Source organism: Muntiacus reevesi, chromosome 1 (assembly GCF_963930625.1).
Source record: "Muntiacus reevesi chromosome 1, mMunRee1.1, whole genome shotgun sequence".
NCBI classification, from domain to species: domain Eukaryota; kingdom Metazoa; phylum Chordata; class Mammalia; order Artiodactyla; family Cervidae; genus Muntiacus; species Muntiacus reevesi.
The window spans coordinates 76,084,251-76,108,162 of record NC_089249.1 but is presented as its reverse complement, the minus strand read 5'-3'; positions in this window follow the sequence as shown (position 1 = coordinate 76,108,162).

Here is a 23,912-nt window from a genome sequence, read left to right as displayed (position 1 = left end):
CTAAAGGGAGCTCTAGTTGTTTTTCAGTTACTAAGTCATGTCCAACTCTTTGTGGCCCCATGGACAGCAGCATGTCAGACTTCCTGTCTTTCACTATCTACAGGAGTTTACTCAAACTCATGCCCATTGAGTTGATGATGCCATCCAACCATCTCATCCTCCGTCACCCTCTTCACCTGCCCTCAGTCTTTCCCAGCATCAGGGTCTTTTCCAGTGAGTTGATTCTGCACATCAGGTGCCTGAAGTTTTGGAGCTTCAGCTTCAACATCAGTCCTTCCAATGAGTATTCAGGGTTGATTTCTTTTCAGATTGACTGGGTTGGTCTCCTTGCAGTTCAAGGGACTGTCAATTCTTTTCCAGTTATGCTAAGCCATTATGAACTTATTGGAAGCTCATCAAATTCACTTCCGTATAGAATATAGTATCTACTTAAAGGATAAAGTGTTTTAGTCAGCATGGGCTGCATAAAACATACCACATGCTGGCTGGCTTAAACAACAGACATTTGTTTCTCACAGGGTGAAGATGCTGGCCAGTTTGGTTCTTGGTAAGGGCTCTCTTCTTGGATTGCAAATGGCTGCATTGTTGCTGTATCCTCACATGGTAGAGAAAGGAAACTCTGATATCTACTCCTCTTCTTATAAGGGCATTAGTCCCACCATGGCGGCTCCACCTTTATGAAATCATCTAAATTTAATCACATCCCCAAAGCCCTACCTCCTAATGCTATACCTTAGGGTTAGGGCTTCAACAAATAAATTTGAGATGGGACACAAACATTCAGTCCAAGACAATCAGTAATGAAATTACCACTTTGAAGATAATTTGAGGGAGAAGTCAGAAAATGATATGCTCTGTGTTCAAATTTTGCTAGCTTAGCCACTGGCTGATCCACAGAGGTTTGGTCTTTGATATCTGCTCCTTGCTAGCACTCAGCCCTCCACTGTGTTTCCTGGATCCTCCCACATGCATTAGGCTCTTCATTAGAAGCAGGATGACTGGATAGGTCTGCAGAATTCCAGGTCTCAGATCTAGACATTGTGGCCTAGACCACACGGTTCACTGGCTGGTGTGGCAAAGCCATGTTGAATCCAAGGGTGTAAGCACAGAAGCAGATCATCATCTCCTGAATCCTTATCCTTCTTTCTTTCACCTGTAGTCTGCTGCCCTAGTCTTTTTGCTTGTTTGTTTTGTTTTTAAGTTAATGAAATACCAGCTGCCTATCAGATAGCTCTGTTCAATTTTCCTCTTATCCAAATGATTAAATCCAAATCTGTATGGATCTGTTCTTCCCATTCTAGACTCTTTTCCCAAGTGTCCCACATTCTTCCTTTAGTTGTTGTCATCATTATTCTCCCAGCTTCTGTAATCTTGGACATGTTCTCTTTTACTCTTTCAATAAAATTTCAAGATCTGTAATCAAGTTCTTTCCTCTTCCATTTACCCTGGTTTCAACCCAGATCAACTTGCATCTAAGATTGTGCCTCACTAACCCTGCCACTAACCCTGTTTTCTACTGCCAAATGAACCTTTCCAAATACCATTTCCATCATGTGACTGTTCCCCCAAGAGTTTGCAATAGTTTTCTGTTGCTAATATATCGAAATTATCTCCCCTGAGGCCTGAGGAGGCTGGAGCAAATGATAGATGAAAGTTTTTTTTCAACTAAACATTCCAGTTTTCAATTAAAGATGTTTTTCCATAAGCCTAAATCTTTCTTTTATACATAAGAAGGATGTGTTAACTGATGTAGGGACTTAGTAAATATTTCTTGAATAGAGAAAAGAACTTTATGGTTAGTATGTGAAACCGTAACTCCCCTAAATAGGGTACTTTGTCCATATTCATTTATGGATACTGTTTTATTTATCTATAGCTGCATTAATAAGCTATTGATAACCTTGGTGACTTAAAACAATGATTTTATTACCTTTCACATTTCTGTGGGATGCCTGGGGTCATCGGGGCAGTTCTTCTGCTGGTCACATTTGAGTTCTGTCACGCAATTGTAGTTATATGGAGACTTGGCTGAGATGCCAGGATAGCTGCTCCTCTTTCCCACTTTAAGTGGCCTCCTCTGTCTCTCCGTGTAGCCTCTCTACGTTTTCTGTCAATATGATCTTGCCAGAAGGAAAGCCAGACTTCTTACGTGAAGACTCAAGGTTTTCAAAACTAAAAAGTGGAAGCTGCCAGGTCTATAAAGCTTAGGCTCTAGCTGCTGGTATAGTGTCAGTTCTGCCATATTCTGTTATTTAAATCAAGTCCCAGAAAAGCCCAGCTTCAATGAGGGAGGGGTCTACACATGGTGTAAATTCAAGGAGATGTGGTTCATTGGGAGCCATCTTTGGAGACTAGGGTACCATCCTCTGGCTCTTACTGATTCATGGCCTTTCTACATGAAAAATGTGCTTACCTCTGCAAATCTCATCCTAATATGGTATCAGTTTAAATTCCAGGATATTGTCAACAAAATCAGGTGCTGGTATGGATGTGACTGCTCGGAGGCATCTTCTCATATGCACTTTCTCAGGTGCAGAGACCAGTGAAGAAGAGCAGATTATCCACCCACCCCCCCCAACCCATATCTTTCATGTAATGGTGAAAGAGACAGAAAAACTTCAGCAGACTCCCATGTTCAAAAAGAGGAGAAAAGGGAGACATGAGCATTTCCTGATTTATAGCAATTCTAAAATCCAACCTGGTGCATATCCCAATTTCTCTAACTCAAGGCAGAGGATAGTCCTTGATTAAGGTACAGTTTTGCTTTTTAGGAATGGTTTCCCTCTGCTCTTGGTTTTATCCTCTGGGTTCTGGCTCTGAGTCATTCTTCCATTTTCATTAAAATGGCCTATGTTTGTAGCTGTCTAACTCTAAACCCGTTTCCTATCTCTTTGGAAGTTAAGGGCCCAAACTGAAGCCAAACTGAGGTGGCTAGTCTATGAAAATGCCCCAATGAATCACACCTCCTGTTCATATTCTTCTGTGGTTCCCCTACTCGTTGAATCTGGACTGGCCCAGTGATCTGTTTTAACCAATGGACATTGGCAGTTTTCTGATTTTGTACTTTGGGGATGCCTGAGCCACCACCATGTAAGACGTCTGATTTCCCTGCTGCAAAGACCACATGTACAGTCTACATAGAGAGGAAGAAACTTGAGACTATGGAGAGGGAGAGAGACCATGTCAACCCAGCATCCTGGTTGAGCCTCCAGATGAACCCATGCTAAGCTGTTATCTGACTGCAAGCAAACGAGAGAACCCAAGTGAAACCACCAGAAGAACTTCCCATTGAGCCTAGTCAACCTTTGGAACTGTGAAAGGTAAAGTCATTTTAAGCCATTAAATTGGGGTGGTTTGTTATGTAACAGTAGAAAACCACACATAATCCATTCACTGAAAGTTACTGAACTGTCCATCTGTGCCTGACGCTGCATTAGGTGACGTGAATGTAAGACTAAATAAAGCATTGATTCTGAGCTCTACCTCATTTTTGTTAATGAAAGATTTTTGTAAAAGGAAATGTTTCAGTTTTTTTTTTTTTCATTTTAAGGGTGAAAGATTTCTGTTTAAAATATACTGGCAGTGAATTCTTTTATAAAAAGAAATAACCAATCTGAGATTTTTCAAATTTTTAATTTTTCACATTAAAGTTTTTAAATAGTGAAGCATACCAGAGTTTTTAATAACAGAATTTGATTCAGCGAATATTATCTGATCCTTTGCTACATGTTTCCTCAGTATATTTTAAAAATCTGTGTGAAATTCAAGTGCTGTTTTCCACCTGATATCTACTAGCTTGCATGGGGCTTGTTAAGTTACTTGGGGGATCCTAGTTTTGTCTATTAGCATGTATTCTTGTTATTATCGTGCATCCCATGGCTGTTTCCTTATTGCATCAGCAAGAATTACATTCAGTTGTTCAGTTTCTAAATGACCTAATTAGCAGCAGTTTTTCCATTTTTTTTCCTTTAGAATTCTCTTAGTCTACAGTTGGACTCCCTCTCTATTACTCTTTTTTCCTCCCTGAGTTTTACTCAGCATTCTGCTAATGAGTTCACATTCCACCCTTGTCCCTCCATGGATTGTTGCCCATGCGTTTGGAGACTTCCTTGCCTTAATTATTGGGGGAAAAATCTCTTGTTCTTTCCTTGCTAGACATTGCTGGCTCTGAGTTTCTAGCTCTTACCTCTGATGTGTCTTTTTTTTCACATAAAGAGAGATCATAAGGCAGAGAGAAGCCCTAAAGACCATATAATTTTATGGATGATCAAACTTTGGCCATATAGTCAAGTGACTTATTCAAATAACTACAGTTAGTGGCAGAATCAGGGCCAGAATCCATATCGCCAAACTAAGAAGTTCTGGTTTCACTATAGTAATGAATTCACTCTCAGACCACATCAAACTAATGCAGATAGGCTAACTGATGCTTGATCAACCCATTCTATTTACAATTAATTAATAAATTTTCATTATATCTCAATTAGATTCTCAGACTTGGATTACAACTGGGGGAAAATAAGAAAAAAGAGAAGTAGAGTGAGTTCATAAGCTGTGAGGTGTGCAGCAGCAGTTCATAATATTTATTATTGCTTAGGGTTTTGATGAATGCTCTTGAGCCTCTCGTTACTTTATTCAAGAAATATTTACTGAATATACACTCTGTGCATATCTGTGTGCATGTGTGAACACATACACACATAAACACAATTTCATTAGCTCTTCTTTTAGGGAGACACTGTGTGAATGGTGTCAATATCCTCATAAATATCTTATAATACATACAAGTTTCATACCCATAGCAATATACCAAAAATTAGTTGCTTTTTGGGGGAAATGCACACTGTGATTCCTTATAGATAGTTTACCTTCATAATTATTCATATGTCTCCAATTCTTAGAATCATCTAATTCTTGTATTTCATAGTGGAGGACCTCAGACTCAAACACCTTCAAGGGCCATGTAGTTGTGGTAAATGAGTGAAGTAGGTGGAGACTTGGAGACAGAGGCGGTGTTGAGACTACAAGTCCTATTTGAAGGGGCAGCTGCCACTCCATGTCAGGTGATTTTTGTCATGTGGGAAATCAAGGGCTAGTACTTCTAGAACTTCTGTATTTCTAAGAGAGGCTGGAAATCTTTCTTTATAAGAAATCTCCTGATTTTTATAATGTTGGTGACTAATCAAAAACATTTAAAACCTCTGCATTGGCCAAATGTGTGTACCTAATTAAAACATGTGTACCTAATTAAAATCCTGGACATATAGTTTGCCCTACCACCCTTTGTGTGACTTCTCTATTTGCAGAGACAAATTGCAAGTTCCAAGCTTTCAAGCCATAGGACTCTCTCATTTCTAAGAATTCTGGAAGTGGGGGCTCAAGGGAAATAGTCCTAACTCACTGACCTCTGGAGTGGTCAAACAACCCACCCACTGATTTGCTTGGTCAGTTCCCACTTAATGCCACTGAGAGAATAAAAATCCCTTTTTCGAGAAAGTGCAGGGAAAAGTGTTATTCCTTTTGCAGAGATCAAAATAAGGGCTTTCTTGCTTTTATTCAAACAATAGTAATTATTCTAGAAATTAAAATGTAGTATTGGTATGCATGCCACCCAATGAGTATGTTTGGTGTTTGGCCCTACATGGGTCATGTGAACACAAATCTATACATGGCATCTTGAATCCTATTTCTCAAACTCAATAATTAGTGTCTGATATTAGCTTCAACTTCTCAGTTCAAGGTCCTCACTAGTCTCCTAAACTTCAAATCTAATTGCCTGTCTTATTTCATTTTCTCAGTTGCCAAATATTTATAGAATGCCTCCTAGGTGTCAGATATGTTTTAAACACTAAAGATATATGACAGTTAATCACATAGACATGGTCTATTCACCCACAAAGCTTACTCTCTGTGAAGCCTAGGGAGACAATAGTCATGTAAACAAATGAATAAATAACACAGTTTCAAGCAGTGATAATTGTTATGAAGAAAGTAAAATGGGGAAATGGGATAGGAGTGATTGAGGAAAGGCTGTACTGCACAGTCATTTGGATTGAGACCTGAATGGTGAGAAGGTGACAGCAATGCAAAGATATGGGAGAAGAGGGTTGCAATCAAGGGAAACATCTGGTGCAAAAACCTGTCACAGGCCTGCACTTGAAGCATTTAAGGATCAGAAAGTCAACCTGTGGCTGGAAAGTCTAAGCTGACTTCTTTCCAGTATTTGCCCATTTATAATCCTGGTTTTGACAGAACCTGCCTAGTTCTATTTATCAGCTACCTTTGCTGGTTCTCTCCAAGGTCCTGATGAAAGATTGTGTCCTTTTTGGAGAGTTTATCCACTACTAAAATCTTATTTATTACCTCAGTGTTGTCTTCACCTGAGTATATGTACTAACTTATGAATTCATGTAAATTTTCTATGCATGGAAATGGCAAGAAGACTTGCCATATTTACAGATTTCTCTCTGGAACCCAGAAACCATATGAAGTAGTCGAGAAAGATAATGTCCTGAACTAGAGCAGTGGCTGAGATAGAATCATCACTACCTGATAGCCCACTAGACATGTCTGTGTGGATGTGGATCCGTGTAATGTGAGTGAGGGGATACACTAAGGGAGAATGACTCCAAAGTGTCAGACTTCAGTCAATGGTAGACGACAAGTGCTACTCACTGAGATTCAGAAAACAGGAGGAGAAGTAGGCTTTATTTGGATGAAGGTGGGTAGGTGAATACAGGTAACGGAAGGTAAGAAAGAGTGGAGAGTTAAGAAGGGATTCCTGAATCTGACCAGCAGACAGTCTCTTTCTGCCATCTTAGACTGGAACTTCAAATAAATATTGCCAAATAAGAATGATTACAATGGGAAAACAGGTCTGTAATATAATTGAATGACATTATTTTTCTATATTCTGATAAAATAGTTTTACAAGGAGTACATCAAAGCTGTATATTGTCACCTGCTTATTTAGCTTATATGCAGAGTACATCATGCGAAATGCTGGGCTGGATGAAGCACAAGCTGGAATCAGGATTACCAGAAAAAATATCAATAACCCAAAATATGCAGATGGCACCACCCTTATGGCAGAAAGCAAAGAGAAACTAAAGAGCCTCCTGATGAAAGTGAAAGAGAAGAGTATAAAAGCAGGCTTAAAACTCAACATTAAAAATACTAAGATCATGGCATTCAGTCCCATAAGTAGATGGGGAAACAATGGAAACAGTGAGAGACTTTATTTTGGGGGGCTCCAAAATCACTGCAGATGGTGGCTGCAGCCATGAAATTAAAAGACACTTACTCCATGGGAGGGAAGTTATGACCAACCTGGACAGTATATTAAAAAGCAGAGACTTACTTTGCCAACAAAGGTCCATTTAGTCAAAGCTATGGTTTTTCCAGTAGTCATGTATGGATGTGAGAGTTGGACCATAATGAAAGCTGAGTGCCAAAGAATTGATGCTTTTGAACTGTGGTGTTAGAGAAGAGTCTTGAGAGTCCGTTGGACTGCAAGGAGATCCAACCAGTCCATCCTGAAGGAAATCAGTCCTGAATATTCATTGGAAGGAGTGATGTTGAAGCTGAAACTCCAATTCTTTGGTCACCTGATGCAAAGAACTGACTTATTTGAAAAGACCCTGCTGCTGGGAAAAATTGAACGCAAGAGGAGAAGGGGATGACAGAGAATGAGATGGTTGGATGGCATCACCGACTCTATGGGCATGAGTTTGAGCAAGCTCTGGGAGTTGGTGTTGGACTGGGAGGCCTGGCGTGCTGCAGTCCATGGTGCTGCAAAGAGTTGGACGTGACTGAACGACTGAACTAACTGACTGAATTTTACAAGCTGATCTAGAATCTCACACATTAATAATGGAATTGCTTCCATTAAATCAGAATGCTACAAACCATGTAAGTTAAAAGTTGAGGCAATTCCCTAGGAAATTCAGGCTAGAGCTGTTTGATGTCAATCCAGTGTTACCTTCATCCAACTAAGTATATTTGATTAACATAATCCCAAATATATTCCTTGGTTTTAGAGAACTGGAGCAAAGTGGCAGACATGGCATCATTATATCCTGGCTAATATTCACTAATCACTAAACAAAACTTATTGGGTACTAACAATGTACCAGACATTATGCTGGGTGCTGGGGATGCAACGATGAGTAAGACATCGCTCTTGCACAAAAATTACAAACAAACCTTACCTAGGCTGACCTTCGCACAGAGACTCTTTTTTGTAACTGATGGATGCTGTCTTTTAAGTGGTATGTTATGAATCAAGGCTATATGGGCCAATTTGTACTTACTCTTTTATTCTTAATGCTAATTGCAAATTCTTGTCTCAGCGCAGAGCCCTGTGATGCCAAGAGACTCATTGTAGTTCACTGGGGAGAGGAAAGAATTCTAGTAGTGGTCAAGATCTGCTGCGTTTATTATTTTAAGAGTTTGTTCCACTTGGAAATAGCTTTCCTAGTTATTATTTATGAGTCCTCTCACCTGGTCTTCCAATAAAGCTGCTTGTGGGCATACATTCTGGCATTTTGATGGAATGGGTTTATTTCCTTTACCCTGGACACCAGGTGCTGCTGGCTAAAAACAGTAGAGGACTGAATCTCTTCTCTTAAGGGTCCTGGCAGCTCTGTGGCAAATTCGGCCACCGAGCTATCTAGGCTCTGTTACTTCCATTCTAATGGGCTTTCCTCCCTAATGGTGTGTGTATGTGTGTGTATGAGAGAGAAGTGGGAGCAGAGGAGAGAGAGAGAATATGTTTCATTGTCCCTATTCTCAAGTGGAGTTGACATTTTCAGTTGTCTCACAGCATTTTCTGGAAATAAAACAGGACAAAAATGTGACTGTACCTAGAAAAAATGAATTGTGATATTTAAAAATATCACTAATTGTGCAGTAGTTTGAGCATTCTTTGGCATTGCCTTTCTTTGGGATTGGAATGAAAATTGACCTTTTCCAGTCCTGTGGCCACTGTTGAATTTTCCAAATTTGCTGGCATATTGAGTGCAGCACTTTCATAGCATCATCTTTCAGGATTTGAAATAGCATATGAGAGATGGGATAATCTACTGGTTAAAACACCTGCTTTTTTTATTTGGCTTTTGCTGGTGTGATTTCAGGTGAATTACTAAATCTCTTCGAGCCACAATTTCTTTGTCTGTGAAAAGATAATAACTTAATATGCTTCATATGTTGCTGTGAGAGTTGAATAAGTTATTTAGGTAAAGCACTTAGCCTGGTGTCTGGCAAATGGAAAATATTAACTTAATCAAGTATTTACTCTCCTTATCCCTTCCCTGCCCAAGAGGACATTATAGCTCTTTACAAATGCAGTTGTACAGAAATGACCACCTTCATCCTCCCATGACCCACTGAAATCAAAAACAGTTGCAAAATGGAGAGACCTCATGTGCCCAAGAAAACAAGCTGTTGAAGGACCAGGATTTTAGTTCTGATGCTTTGGTCAGTTGGCTGGATGACTTTGGACAGATCCTTTGTTTACAGTTATATTAACATTTCTGCAATATTTGGATGGAGAAGCTAAGGACCTGACTCACCCCCCTCCCACCCCCAGGTAATAGAAATGCTCATGTCTGCACTATGCCCTTTAAAATTAACCAATCAATCAATATCCATCCAAACATTTCTTTAAAAGACTTTCTCTTTTTGGCCCTAGTCAACCTTCTTAAAAGGTTATCTGCATTAATTTTTCTCCACCTTTCCACCTGCATTTGTTTCTTAGCAAGGCATGGCAATCTGCCCTTGGCCTCCTAACGATCATTACACCAGCTCTGGTTAAAACTACCTCTTCATTAACAAAAGCAAATGGTTATCTTTCAATCTTCATCTTGCTTAACTTTTGACCACAAAGAGAAGAAGGCAAATGACCTTTCATATGAAAATATGAAATATATGAAAATATATGAAATATATGGAAAATATGAAATATATGAAAATATATGAATTATATGGAAATTATGGAAAATATGAAATATATGAAAATATATGAAATATATAAAAATATGAAAAATATGAAATACATGAAAATATATGAAATATATGGAAAATATAGAAAATATCAAATATATGAAAGTATATGAAATATTTGAAAAATATGGAAAATATGGAATATAGGAAATATATGAAAAATATGAAATATATGAAAATATATGAAATACATGAAAAATATGAAAAATATGAAATATATGAAAATATATGAAAAATATGAAAAATATATGGAAAATATGAAATATATGAAAAATATGAAATACATGAAAATATATGAAATATATGAAAAATATGGAAAATATGGAAAATAGGAAATATATGAAAATATATGAAATATATGGAAAATATGAAATACATGAAAATATATGAAATATATAGAAAATATGGAAAATATCAAATATATGAAATATATGAAAATATATGAAATATATGAAAATATGTGAAAAATATTAAATATATGAAAATATATGAAATTTATGGAAAATATGGAAAATATGAAATATATGAAAATATGTGAAAAATATTAAATATATGGAATATATGAAATATATGAAATTATATGAAATATATGAAAATATATGTAATATATGATAAATATGGAAAATATGAAATATCTGAAAATGTATGAAATATATGAAAATATATGAAATACATGAAATATATGGAAATATATGAAATATATTGGAAAAAAACAAAATAAAGACAAACTTTCCTGCCTTCATGGAGGTTACTTTCAGGTGAAGAGATGAAAAGCAACTATGCTATAACGTGATATGTGTTGGTGTAATAGATAAAGTAGAGGAAGGAATAGGAAGTGTTGTAGACTGCTGGAACTTTAGGAATGGTGTTTGGGAACATCCTCACTGAGGATGTCTCCTCGGTCTAATGAGGGGACATGACTGTCTCCTCAGTCATTGTCTGCGATGGAATGGATCTGGGGAATCATTCAAACTGTCCACTGTACCTGCAGAACGTACAGTCCAGGTAAAACAGGAGGACAGGTGGCTCTGGGGGAGAGGTCTCCTGGGACAAAAGATGTTGTAGAATATCTGTTGTCATGGAAAATTTAAAAATACTGTGAGAATTAGAAGAAACAAAAACAAGTATAAGGAGAAAGTTAACTTCACAGAATACCACTTGACCCCTCCGTGAATAATGCTTACAAAGTCGCAATGATGTAAAACGTTGTTATTAGTTTACAAATTTTAAAATGAACTGATAGAGAAAGCATGGAAGATGTAATTTTAATTATAGAACCAAATGTAAATGTTATCATCTGGAATGCTCTACGATTGGAATGCCAGAAAAGGAAGACAGCAGAGCTAAAGATAAGTCTGAGAGCATCAGTGTTCTCTTTAAACCCAAGGGGATGTTAAGAGACCGACTATATTTGGTGTATGTTTACTGCCTAAAATTTCAAAGATAGCCAAACAATAGAGAAACAAATATGTGTTATAATTACACGGGGAAATTGGGGAAGATAGATGTGAGGTGATATAAGTGAGCTGAATCTTATAGCAGCAACTTGAATATCTAAAATGGACAAATTCAGACATTGTATATAAACTCACATTTACTGTAGAATCATAGAAGAAATACAGAATTTTGATGTAGCTATAGAATAAACAAGTTATAGAGTTAGCGGGCTGATTTTGGGGAGTTAAGACAGGGTGAGAGTGAAGAACAGAGTATTATTTTCATTATTAGTCCTTTTAGACAAATTTGACTTTTGAACTATGTGTGTGCATTACACTGAATTTTAAAATATCTGGTTTCCACTCTACAAAAATTTCTTTCTGTACTCCTGAAAGTGATATGCTTTCACTATGGAAAATTTAGAAACTATATAAAACTTCTCCAGGATTTAGAGGTAACTATTAAAATATTGGCCCATTGTCTTCTAGTCTTTTGAGATCAATTACATTTACACACATTTGTGATTATGTGGAGTAAGGATACAACTTGATGTATTCAAATTTGTGAATCTAAACTGATTAACTTAGATTCCATAGATAATTTGTAACATTTAAAATCTCCCTTATGATTTCAAATGAAACCAAAATAAACATGATATTAAAATCTTTCTGCAAAGAGACCTTTGGCATTAAACAATAGCAGTAAAATTAGCCTATTTACCAATGTGACTAGACCCCAACAATCTAAGGGTAAGTTCATTCTGATGTTAATCAGGCAGTGAGAGCTATGACTTGCCAGACAAAATTAAATGACAGATTTGTTTCATAACTGGACAGTTACATCAGTTCAGTTCAGTTCACTCAGTCGTGTCCGACTCTTTGCGACCCTATGGACCACAGCATGCCAGGCCTCCCTGTCCATCACCAACTCTTGGAGTCTACCCAAACCCATGTCCATTGAGTCGGTGATGCCATCCAACCATCTCATCCTCTGTCATCCCCCTCGCCTCCTGCCCTCAATCTTTCCCAGCATCAGGGTCTTTTCAAATGAGTCAGCTCTTTGCATCAGATGGCCAAAGTATTGGAGTTTCAGCTTCAGCATCAGTCCTTCCAATGAATACTCAATGAACACTTCAATGAACAGTTCAAATGATCTCCTTTAGGATGGACTGGATAGATCTCTTGCAGTCCAAGGGACTCTCAAGAGTCTTCTCCAACACCACAGTTCAAAAGCATCAATTCTTTGGCATTCAACTTTCTTTATAGTCCAATTCTGACATCCATACATGACTACTGGAAAAACAATAGCCTTGACTAGATGGACCTTTGTTGGTAAAGTGTTGTCTCTGCTTTTTAATATGCTCTCTAGGTTGGTCATAACTTTGCTTCCAAGAAGTAAGTGTCTTTTAACTTCATGGCTGCAGTCACAATCTGCAGTGATTTTGGTGCTCCCACCAAAAAAGTCAGCCACTGTTTCCACTGTTTCCACTGTTTCCCCATTTATTTCCCATGAAGTGATGGGACCGGATGCCATGATCTTAGTTTTCTGAATGTTGAATTTTAAGCCAAAATTTTCACTCTCCTCTTTCACTTTCATCAGGAGGTTCTTTAGTTTCTCTTTGCTTTCTACCATAAGGGTGGTGTCTCATCTGTGTATCTGAGGTTACTGATATTTCTCCCGGGCAGTCTTGATTCCACCTTGTGCTTCATCCAGCCCAGCATTTCTCATGATGTACTCTGCATATACGTTAAATAAGCAGGGTGACAATATACAGTCTTGACGTACTCCTTTTCCTATTTGGAACCAGTCTGTTGTTCCATGTCCAGTTCGAACTGTTGCTTCCTGACCTGCCTACAGATTTCTCAAGAGGCAGTTCAGGTGGTCTAGTATTCCCATCTCTTTCAGAATTTCCCACAGTTTATTGTGATCCACACAGTCAAAGGCTTTGGCATAGTCAATAAAGCAGAAAGAGATGTTTTTCTGGAATTCTCTTGCTTTTCCAATAATCCAGCAGATGTTGGCAATCTGATCTTTGATTCCTCTGCCTTTTCTAAAACCAACTTGAACATCTGGAAGTTCACGGTTCACATGTTGCTGTAGCCTGGCTTGGAGAATTTTGAGAATTACTTTATTAGCGTGTGAGATGAGTGCAATTGTGCAGTAGTTTGAGCATTCGTTGGCGTTGCCTTTCTTTGGAATTAGAATGAAATTTGACCCTTTCCATTCCTGTGGCCACTGCTGAGTTTTACAAATTTGCTGGCATATTGAGTGCAGCACTTTCACAGCATCATCTTTTAGGCTTTGAAATAGCTCAACTGGAATTCCATCACCTCTGCTAGCTTTGTTTGTAGTGATGCTTCCTAAGTCCCACTTAACTTCACATTCCAGGATGTCTGGCTCTAGGTGAATGATCACACCATTGTGGTTATTTGGGCCATGAAGATCTTTTTTAAACAGTTCTTCTGTGTATTCTTACCACCTCTTCTTAATGTCTTCTGCTTCTGTTAGATCCATACCATTTCTGTCCTTTATTGAGCTCATCTATGCATGAAATGTTCCCTTTGTAAGTCTAATTTTCTTGAAGAGATCTCTAGTCTTTCCCATTCTATTGTTTTCCTCTATTTCTTTGCACTGATCACTGAGGAAGGCTTTCTTTTTTTTTTTTTTTCCATTTCTTTTTATTAGTTGGAGGCTAATTACTTTACAATATTGTAGTGGGTTTTGCCATACATTGACATGAATCAGCCATGGATTTACATGTATTCCCCATCCCGATTCCCCCTCCCACCTCCCTCCCCACCGCATCCCTCTGGGTCTTCCCAGTGCACCAGGCCCAAGCACTTGTCTCATGCATCCAACCTAGGCTGGAGATCTGTTTCGCCCTTGATAATATACATGTTTTGATGCTGTTCTCTCAAAACTTCCCACCCTTGCCTTCTCCCACAGAGTCCAAAAGTCTGTTCTGTACATCTGTGTCTCTTTTTCTGTTTTGCATATAGGGTTATCATTACCATCTTTCTAAATTCCATATATATGCATTAGTATGCTGTAATGTTCTTTATCTTTCTGGCTTACTTCACTCTGTATAATGGGCTCCAGTTTCATCCATCTCATTGGAACCGATTCAAATGAATTCTTTCTAATGGCTGAGTAATATTCCATGGTGTATATGTACCACAGCTTCCTTATCCATTCGTCTGCTGATGGGCATCTAGGTTGCTTCCATGTCCTGGCTATTATAAACAGTGCTGTGATGAACATTGGGGTGCACGTGTCTCTTTCAGATCTGGTTTTGAGGAAGGCTTTCTTATCTGTCTTTGCTATTCTTTGAAAAACTGCATTCAAATGGGTATATCTTTCCTTTTCTCTTTTGCTTTTCACTTCCCTTCTTTTCACAGCTATTTTTAAGGCCTCCTCAGACAGCCATTTTGCCTTTTTGCATTTCTTTTTCTTGGGGATGATCTTAATCCCTGTCTTCTGTATAATGTCATGAACCTCCATCCATAGTTCATCAGGCACTCTGTCTATCAGATCTAGTCCCTTAAATCTATTTCTCACTTCCACTGTATAAGCATAAGGGACTTGATTTAGGTCATACCTGAATGGTCTAGTGGTTTGCCCTACTTTCTTCAATTTAAGTCTGGAATTGGCAATAAGGAGTTCATGATCTGAGCCACAGTCAGCTCCCAATCTTGTTTTTGCTGACTGTATAGAGCTTCTCTATCTTTGGCTGCAAAGAATATAATCAATCTGATTTTGGTATTGACCACCTGGTGATGTCCATGTGTAGAGTCTTGTCTTGTGTTGTTGGAAGAGGGTATTTGCTATGACCAGTGCGTTCTCTTGGCAAAACTCTATTAGCCTTTGCCCTGCTTCATTCTCTACTCCAAGGCCTAATTTGCCTGTTATTCTGGGTGTTTTATTTTCTTCCTGCTTTTGCATTCCAGTCCCCTATAATGAAAAGGACATCTTTTTTGGGTGTTAGTTCTAAACGATCTTGTAGGTCTTCATAGAACCATTCACCTTCAGCTTCTTCAGCATTTCTAGTCAGGACTTAGACTTGTATTACCATGATATTGAATGGCTTGCCTTGGAAACGAACAGAGATCATTCTGTCTTTTTTGAGATTGCATCCAAGTACTGCATTTCAGACTGTTTTGCTGACTATGATGGCTATTCCATTTCTTCTAAGGGATTCTTGCCCATAGTAGTCACTTGAGTTAAATTCACCCATTCCAGTCCATTTTAGTTCACTGATTCCTAAAATGTCAATGTTCGCTCTTGCCATCTCCTGTTTGACCACTTCCAATTCATGGACCTAATATTCCAGGTTCCTATGCAATACTGCTCTTTACAGCATTGGACCTTGCTTCTGTCACCAGTTGCATCCACAACTGGGTGTTATTTTTGCTTTGGCTCCATCCCTTAATTGTTTCTGGAGTTATTTCTCCACTGATCTGCAGTAGAATACTGGGCACCTACCGACCTGGGCAGCTCATCTTTCAGTGTCCTATCTTTTTGCCTTTTCGTACTGTTCATGGGGTTCTCAAGGCAAGAATACTGAAGTGGTTTGTCATTCCTTTCTCCAGTGAACCACATTTTGTCAGAACTGTCCACCATGACCCGTCTGTCTTGGGTGGCCCAACATGGCATGGCTTAGTTTCATTGAGTTAGACAAGGCTGTGGTCCATGTGATTAGATTGGTTAGTTTTCTGTGATTGTGGTTTCAGTCTGTCTGCCCTCTGATCTCCTCTCTTAGCACCTACCATCTTCCTGGGGTTTCTCTTACCTTGGACATGGGGTGTCTCCTCTTGGCTGCTCGCCGCTCCAGCACCATCGCCACTTGCTGCTCATAGATACCTTACATAATAAGGCATGGTATTCAGATCCTGCCTTCCTCACTGGCCTTGCCTTCCATTCTCCCCAGTCTTTGCTCAGTGCCCAAGCTCCTGGGATCTAGCTCTCCATCATAGAATGCACCAGGCTTCTCTCCCTGCTTTGTGCTTGCTGCATGCATTCCCTTACTTGGGATGCTCTTTGCAAGCTATTCAGCCTGAACAAGTATTACAAGTCCATTAGGTCTCAGCCTAGATCCACTCTCCCCTGTGATGCTTACCTAATTCCTTCATGGATATCGTACAGCCTCTTCCCTTGGGCAACCACCAAACTTTCTCCATATGCTATGACTAGTGCATATGAAGTATGAGTTACAGAGCTAAAAGAATGTGTTATGGGGTCAGACTGCCTGAGCTTGGCTCTCAGCTCCATATCTAACTGGAAAAGTCACTAAAATAATGGGAGCCTCAGTTTGTTGTTGTTGTTAAGTTGCTAAGTCATATCTGACTCTTTGTGACCCCATGGACTGGAGCATGTGAGGCTCTTCTGTCCTACACTATGTACTGGAGTTTGCTCAAAGTCATATCGTGATACCTTACCATCTCATCCTCTGCTGCCTCCTTCTCCTTTTGTCTTCAGTTTTCCCCAGCATTGGAGTCTTTTCCAGTGAGGTGGCTCTTTGCAAAAGGTGGCCAAAGAATTGGAGCTATAGCTTTAGCATCAGTCCTTCCAATGAATATTCAGGGTTGATTTCCTTTAGGATGGACTGGTTGGATCTCCTTGCAGTCCAAGGGACTCTCAAGAGTCTTCTCCAACACCAGAGTTCAAAAGCATCAGTTCTTTGATGCTCAGTGTTTTTAATGGACCAACTCTCACATCCATACCTGACTACTGGAAAAACTATAGCTTTGACTAGATAGACCTTTGCCAGCAAAGTGATGTCTCTTTTTAATACCTGTCTAGGTTTGTCATAGCTTTTCTTCCAAGTGGCAAGAATCTTTTAATTTCATGGCTGCAGTCACCATCCACAGTGATTTTGGAGCCCAAGAAAATAAAGTCTGTCACTGCTTCTACTTTTTCCCTTCTCAGGGCTCAGTTTACTCATCTGTAAAATGGTATTATTAATAATATCTACCTCATTGGCTGTGGGAAAGATTACAAACTACAGAGAAGGCACTTGGCACAGTGCCTGGACTATGGTAAGTGCTCAGAAACATCTGGCATTATTTGTTGTTACTGTTGTAATGATTGACTTGCATGGCTAGCTGCTGAATTAAGGGACTATAACTTTTCATCTTTACATACTCTGCACCACCGTAGGACTTGGCATCGTGCCCTTGAAAGCTTATTGACTAAATGAATGGATATATGAATGCTTTAGAGAGTAAATTCAGGTAGCTTTTTATAATTATCATTTTTCAGGATAGTAGTTCCAAGAATGGACCTCAAAGTCATGCAAAAAGCTAATGAATATTATTAATTCAAGGAGCCAATATTTTTCTTATTAAAATAAAGAGTCACTTCCTGAATACATTGATTGTATTATCAGCCCTGAGAAAGATTAATCTAAAAGCTGAGAGGTCTCTCAGCAATGCAGGACCTTGTCTGTTTCCTATAACATTTCTCACCATCATAGAGACGACAGTACTTCTGATCTACAGAGATTGAGGACTAATGGGATAATGCATTTCATGAAGGGTTCCTAACCACAATATGAGTGGGAGCATCATTAAAGCACGTTTTTATTATCTTGTGAAATGTTATCTTGTGAATTCATGTTTTCTATTTGATTGCTTTTCTCCCCCTCGAGAGAATTGTGGTTCCTCTCAAGCCCAGGCACATGCAATGCCTTTGGAGTTGTGTGGTGCTGACTCGTGTCCTCGGGGACTGTAAGTACTAAGGGTGATGCTGTTCTGTGCATCACCCCGGAACCAAGACTCCGCCATCAGAATGAGACGATGCCTTACTCCACCTGCAAGAGAATGGGATTCTGTTGGCATTTTGCAAGTCTGAGTCCAAGCCAGACACTCTGGCAGTTATTTGGGAGAATAATATTTGTCCTGCTTATCTGCAAAGGCTGCTGGAAGACTCTAGTGAGTGATTTTATAGAGCACAAAATGATCTACAAATACAAGCATTTTTATTATTATTAAAAACACATCTCATCTTCCACTGGAAACTCTAGATAAAGGAATGTTGGTATGATAAAGAGCTAGAGCCAAAGGGGGAAAAATGCTAAAAACCTAATTACCAAATATGGCATTAAGAGAGTAATTACTTGATTAATTAATGATAGGGGCCCTACGTTTAAAGTCTTTCAGTTATACTGACATCAACCATCTTTGCCTATCAGAATTGGCTTATTTCTGCCGACGAAAAACTACCAAACCACTGAGGCCTAACTGACATGTGACTAATATGGACTCTGTTAATTGTATGGTTGAGTTTTATGCATCAAGCTATATCCTTGATTTTTCTCCCTTAATTTCCTTCTGTTTAACTGTTGGTTGTAAAACAGTTTTAAATATATCTGCTGAACATGAGTGCAAGTTTTGCAACTTGAAAAGTGCCTGAGTCAGTTTGGGCATTTCATGTAGTAAAACAGACTTGGGGGAACTCATAGGCTGTGAGATGGATTGCCGCTTGGCTTCCACTCCCAACCCTACTGGCTCTTTTCTGCAGCTGCTCACTGGTGCTGAATCTCATCTGTTATCATTAAGCACATGCATAGCATCAATAGTGGCAAAAGGCTTAATCACTTTCTCTTTGCCAGCCCATCTGATGGCCCTCTTCAACCTCTTTCTGGACAGATGGAGATGATGACAGCTGCCAGTCTGGTCTTCTCAGCAATCATTTACCCTTTCTGATAATGGCACCTGATTTCCTTTTGGGACCCTACCCTTCCTCCTATACTTTGCCTGCTTATATTCTCTGTGGTTCAAGTAGAGCTGATCTCATTTCCCTTGCTCCAGGGCAGGTCTCACACAATTAGAATCTCAATGATTGGTTTAGGGATGGTCATGCGACCCAAGCTGAGCCAGTGAGAGGCAACCCTGGGACGCAGGTGGCACTAGTGGTGAAGAACCCCCCTGCCAAAGCAGGAGATGCGAGACACAGGCCGCAGGTTCTGTCCGTGGGTTGGACAGATCCCCTGGAGGAGGGAATGGCAGCCCACTCCAGTATTCTTGCCTGGAAGATCCCACAGACAGAGGAGCCTGGCGGGCCATAGTCCATAGGGTCACAAAAAGTCGGGCACAACTGAAGCGGCTTAACACACACACACATGGGGAGAGAACAGCTCTGTCTTTCCATTAAGCCTAGAGTTTCTGGTCTCTTTGTCACAAACAAAGGAGAGTTCAGCCAAGAATGCAGACAGAGGAAAGGAGAGCCAAGAGATGGAGAGAGATAAACTCTGCTGTTTGAATATGTGGGTTTGGTCATACCTGAAGACAAACCTGATCCTGTGCTTTGCCATTATATGAACCAGTTTGAATAGATTTTTGTCACTTGTAACATAGAGTCTTGACTCAAATGATGCTGCTGATCACCATACCTTCTGCCTCAGCATTTATGTTCAGATCCTTAAGAAAAATGAGAACGAGACAGAAAGAAGTCAGTCTGCAGGAAATAAGATTCAGTGTTTTAGAAATACTTATACTTTTTTTTTTGCCATGCTGCGAGTCATGTGAGATCTTAGTTCTCCATCCAGAGATTGAAGCTGTGCCCCCTGCAGTGGAGTGCAGAGTCCTGACCACTGCACCACCACAACAGTCCCAGAGATACATATACATTTTAAAAAATATATTTCCTCCCCTAGAAAAAGTGCTTGGGTTCATCAGACACTTTCCCTTACTTTATTGGAGTGGTCTGATTAAAGTGATTCTGTGACATTTTGCTGGTTGGAGAATGGCTTCATTCACTGGAGGAGAATTCATTCATTCATTCATTCAATGATGGGTGTCTACTTGTGTGAGGCGATAAAGATGTGTCAGGTAACCAAGATCTCTGTTTACCTAACAGAGATTACAATCTAACAGATTTTAGTGAATCAAGAATCCAGGATACATAGATATAGAGAAAAATTAACAGATTTTGACAATACCCTTTGTTGATGGATAGGACCACCTGAGGATAGATCCTATGACTTTGAAGGTATGTTCATAGTATTATTACAGAAATACTCATGCTTTGATATTTGTTTTACTCTATAATGACCCTCAGGTCTTTTAGCTTTTATTCTTAGAAAGGAAAAATTTTCTTAAAAAGGAAATTGAGGCAGCTCAACAATAAGAAGATTGGCAGGACTGAAAAATATGCCCCCCACCCCCAAGCCCCATTAATCCTATTACTCTAAAACAACTGACTTTCTTTGGGGCTACTAAGATTTTTGCAGATTTTGGGCACCTTTACTCCAGTGAGCTATAAACATTTTATGTGGTCGAGTGCATTTTATTTTCCCCAGCTCTGCTGATTGTATCAGAGGCCAGAGTTATATTTCCCAATTCACAGAGGGGATAACCAATGGAGAGAAGGCTAGAGTTGTCTGAGGTATCACAGTTGGAGGTTGAGACAGATACTGATCCACTCTGGTCCTTATGAAGTCTTTCAATGACCCTCTCTCCACTCTCAGCCTTGATTTACCATTCCCCAAATATGGAATCCCCAAAGGCATTCCATGCCTTTATCACCACTGTTCTTTATCCTGGACTGTTTGTACCTCTGTGTCCCTTCCTCCCCTGAATTTTCACCTCTAGCTGTCCTTCCAGACCTCAAGAAAAAGCCTTCTCTTTTCATAGAGCTCTCTGAGATCTTTCCTAGATAGAAGCAATTTCCTTATATTCTCATTATATTTGATTTATTCCTGCAGCTTTTTTTCAAACTTAGTCTAATATTTATTTACATACCTCTCTCTCCTGATGGCATGTAAACTCATTTAGACAAGGAAAGCTGCCTGGCTCCTCCTTGTGACTCTGATTGGGTGTGCTGCTTTGAAAGAGAATTAAATAAGCATTTGCTGAATGAATGATGTGTGGGTTCCCTCACAGATTAAAAATGAGGCTAAATACCTCCTGCTTTCTCTCACCTAAGTCTTGCAGAAGCTGTTCCCTTTCTAAGATGTGTGCTTCCATTCCCCTTACTTCTGCCACTGGCTAGTTTACGGCCCACACTAAGAAATACATTTTATAGTTAACTCATTATAAACATATCATGAAATATTAACCTTTGCTACCTGACATATGTTCTGATCTATACTCTATTCTGTTTCCTTCTATCCTTTTCTCTTCTACTGTGCTATTGTCCAGTCTATTATTTCATTTCAAAAGATATTGGTCATGGCACACTATTTAATTTCCTTAACCTAATCAGAGTTTACAAGAAGCATTGGCTTAGTTGATTCCTACTTATCTTTCAGATCTCTGTTCACAAGTTGCTTCTTCAGGAAAGTCTCCTGACCTTCCAGGCTAGATTGAGCCTCTGCTAGAGCCCCCTCTTCTTCATAGAATTTAACCATGTCTTCTCGTGTACTTGTTTGGCTGTCTTTTTTCCGCATTAAACTCCAAGCTTCATGAGGATGGGGCTTCTTTATTTTTTATCATCATATTCTCAGTGCCTAGTACAGTGCCTGGGACCCACCTATGCACATTAAAACTTTGTTGAATAAATTACCTGGGTATTTTTAAATTGATGGATGAGAGACTGTCATAGTCACATTTGCGCTTTAAGTAGATCTTCTAGGCTACATGCATTTCATTGTTCAAAGGACAGATGAAGTTGGGGAGGTGTTGAAGGGTGGAAGGCCTCGATGCCGAGGGGCAGGGAGATCAGTTTGGGAGCCAGTATAGAGGGTATCTGAAGTAAGGGACAATTAGTGGTGTTGAAGAACTAAGGACAGGTCCCTGAGATTGTTTGAAGGGAAAACTGAGGAAACATAATGATCTGTTTTGGGGGTGAATCCAGTTCTTGCGAATTCTTTTCCATCATGGTCAGACAGCAGGAAGTCACCCTTCTGGCTCTGGGTGCCTCCCAGGCTGAAGGTCTTGCTCATCCTGGGGTTTTGCCCCTGGAGGGATGCGATAAAGGTATCACAGCCTCTGTTGGGTTTACTGCCTCACAGCACCATCCCAGGGGCTAATTATACACTGGCTCTCTTTGTTTTCTCCATTGATGTTAGTTTTAAACCAATTAAGATGGGGAGGAATTTCAAGTAAGATTGTGTCTTTATTGATCAGTTTTACACTAATGCCTTAGTTCTTAATTAAGGGAGTCCAATGCTCTTGTCTACAGACACAAAGCCTCCTGAGCTGACCTAACCCACAGCAGAGGAAAGGCAGGCTCCCATGGCGCTCAGTTTAGAGATGCAATGGCAGCACGATCCCTCAGCTCCCAGCACCAGCTCTGGACTGGACTGTGTTTTCTGGCAATAGCTCTGGAACCCAGGGTTGTGTCTATGCAGTGTGACTGAGACTTCTCTCGGTACTAGATTTGGTATCTGTGCTCGTCATGAGGGCACATTGCCCAGCTACAGTTCAGACTGTCTGTGATTGTTCTAATTCGGTTATTCAAACAGCCAAAATAATGACTAATGCAACTGACAAAAATATTCTTGGTGCACAGTGACATCAACCACTTGACCACTGACCTCTGTTAGAGTTGGAAATCTTAAATCAAGCACAAAACGAGCAGTCCATAGGATGAGGAGATATTTATCAGAGGCCATCCCATCTCCTTTTCCTAGGGTCATGCTGTATAGAACAGGGGCCCTCTGGCTGTATTTCTGCCAGTACCCTTTCCTCTGTTCATTATCTTTACCTCTCTGAGATACACCGTTTTCCCCTTCTGGGTTGACTATGCATCGAACTGTTTCTTCTTAGATAAACTATTTTTCTCCCAAGATAAATCTCATTTTATTATGTGCTGTCCATATTTCTAATCCACTAAGTCCATTTATATTATCACTTGGCCTTGCCCGATGCTTGGTCTACTTCTCATTTCAGTGTTGCCATGACTCCAGAGTTGCCACAGAACAAGCAAGAACAAGGAAGAACAAGCACTTCCACTACAGGAAAAGGAGGGGAGAAGAGGAAGAAAAACCAGTGAGGAGAATAATGATCCTCTGTTTACTTTCTGTACAGCTGTGGTTTCATGCAAAATGTGCGGAAAGAACCAGCCACATAGAAAGTAATGACAACAAGTACCATTTGAATGTTTAACTTTCTCAGTTCTTACAACCACTCTCTGGAGAATGTGCTGTGATCATCTCCTTTCAGCTGAGGAAACTGAGGCACAGAGAGTTTACACATAATATGCCCCAAATAAGTGTGCTAATGTAACTGCTAAGTGATTGAGTGAAGCTAACATATAAATTATACAGAGTCTAAATTTTAGTAGCTTTCAAATTTTCCCTTTTTAAAAAATATTTATTATTTATTTATTTGGGTTTCCCAGGTGGCTCACTTATTAAAAATCTGCCTGCCAAAGCAGGAGATGCCAATTTGATCCCTGGGTCACAAAGATCCCCTGGAGGAGGAAATGGCAACCGACTCTGGTATTCTTGCTTGAGAAATCCCATGGACAGAGAAGCGTGGCAGGCTACAGCCCGTGGAGTCACAAAGAGCCGGACGTGACTGAGCATGCAC